Source organism: Ambystoma mexicanum, chromosome 4p (genome assembly GCF_040938575.1).
Source record: "Ambystoma mexicanum isolate Mex_15411 chromosome 4p, UKY_AmexF1_1, whole genome shotgun sequence".
Taxonomy (NCBI): Eukaryota; Metazoa; Chordata; class Amphibia; order Caudata; family Ambystomatidae; genus Ambystoma; species Ambystoma mexicanum.
The window spans coordinates 1,051,636,227-1,051,638,651 of record NC_090927.1 but is presented as its reverse complement, the minus strand read 5'-3'; positions in this window follow the sequence as shown (position 1 = coordinate 1,051,638,651).

Sequence of the window (2,425 nt, the reverse complement as noted above, 5' to 3'; positions counted from 1 at the left end):
ACATAAATTAGTATCCAGCTGGAAATCCGAATACGGCGCCAGGTGGAATGTAAAGTTTTCACGCGGGATACATGTGTGGTCCCACAGCTCGAATTTCTACAAAAGTAATACGGAGGATAAGTGTAAGAGACTATGTTTAAACTAGTGCAAATCTCGCTAGCTGCTATCTGTAACTTACTTGTATTGTTGTGCTCTGCTAGGAGCGTCGTGGTCGAAGGTGGAAGCGACAGAAGCCCAGAGCCGGCAGAGCGCTGTCTTCCGTGCTGCACTTGTTGTTCTTCTTGCTGATAGATTTGTATCCATCAGCAGTGATTTTTGGATACCGAGGCTTGAGCCTCATTACTCCATCTTCTCAGGGTGAGTATGTAGTCGTGGGTTTGTATTCTTCTTGGTCTTCCGTGCTGGTGGCAAGTCAGTGTTTATATCGCGCATGCGCGGGTGACACCACACGGAGGTTAACATCCAGTTTAATAAAAGTGAAGGTAATATTACTTCAAAAAAGGCGGACGTCGGAAATGTGCAATATTTAATGGTTCCTCAGACTGGAAGTGTTAGCCACATATCCATCGTTAGTTATTCCTTGTCATATGAAGCTCAAACAAGTGACATCACAATGTGCATGCGCGAGTGATGTCACTGAGGCTACTGTTGATTGTCATAACTGTCTGTTGCCCGGCGTAACTACACAAATATGTGTAGAACAATATATATTATACGAAAAACAAGTCCCACTGCAGTGTGGTGCTGACATATCAGTAAGTACAGTAATTCAAAAATGAGAATCAAGTCAATTAAACAAGTTGCCCATGGCAATAACTGTCAAATTCTGATGGTAAAATGCTAACAATCCCTTAAATCTGTGAGAAGTCATGTGAAGGGTACTGCCCTCAAGTTTAAGAAAGTATGTCACATTAACAAATGTTGCTCCTATAGCCCTTTGTAGCTCTTGACAAATAGGTTGAAACACTAAGTAATCATTGGGCCTCATTACAACCCTGACGTTAAGGGGTTAACGGTGCCGTAAAAGGCTGCGGCGCCGTTAAACCCTTAACATCAGACTCACACTTTAACGCCTGCTTTTTGCAGGCGTTAAAGTCCATCCCGCTAAGGGACCTTGGTGCTAATTACGGCACCATAATTTACGGTGCCGTAATTAGCGCCTTCCCCATTCCCATTGAGCCCAATGGGCCAAAAATAGGAATGGGGAAGGGGCCATGGTGAATGGGGATTTACCGCCCCGCCAACCTTGGAATGGGGCGCTAAATCCGGCATCCACCATGGCGGAATCCGGCATGGACCATGGTGCTAAAAGCACCATGGTCCAACGCCAGGGTTGTAATGAGGCCCATTGACATTTGACATATCTCCACAGGTTTCTCTAAGGCATTGCTTAGGTTCGGACACATGATGCATCATTGGTTGAGTACCTTTATCTACATAAATGTTGTCATTTTATCCAACTTTTAGTATGTTAATCATTTAAACAAGCAGATATGAGCAGGTATTGATAGAATGATTCAAAGAAGAGAACCTCTAATTTGAAGCATTTGCATTTAGGCATAATTCCCCAGGTTGCTAAATATGTTTCTTTTTGTTTAGAAATACATGTTTCAAAATATTTGTATGATCCTGCGCTAAAATATGACTATTTGCAAAATTTGTTTTTAATACAGTCAATATCTAATGGACATATACAATGTTTTATCTCATAGAAAATTGAATGGAAATGAAAAAGAAAAGATTGTTTTGCCCCTGATGAAGAGTGATTCTTACTCGAAACGCGTTGGGCCAACCACAACAAATAAAGATTGATATTGTTTTCTATAATTCTGAGTGGTCAAATGATATATTTGTTATATTCAAAATGTATGTTATAAGGTGACACAACAAACCATTGGATGAAAACCCTTTATTGCTCTGTAAGTACAGGACAGCCTATTCAGTTTTTCCCGTCTCCGATGGGGTCTCTGTTAGTAGACTGTACCCAATTAAAATTACTCTAGGCTTTGGCCAGTTAGTAGTGTGCAGCGGACGCAGATTTCCTAAATAGGATTCCTCCTACAGCCACCATACTACTTGGAATGCTGCCAGCCTATACAGAAATGCAGTAAGCCTCGCCCCCTGTTTTCCCAGCTTGGGTCACCACCCCATTTGACAGGAACACTTTGATCAACACCAACAACAGGGTTTTAATTCACTGCAAAGACTTGGGTGCCCTTTCAATGGGGCGGCAGCTAGGAGGCATGTCTCTTGTGAAAATTTCGTACCACAGCTCTGTGGAGAGGGGAGGTGGTCTGGGGCAGCACCCATATAGTACCTTCAGGCAGAGCATCACAGTGCAGGTGGTGGCCTAACGTCTCAAGACCGCTCCGTTCTCCACCACAAGGCAACGGCAAGGTCTTTCAGAAAAGTAGGCAGGGTGTCA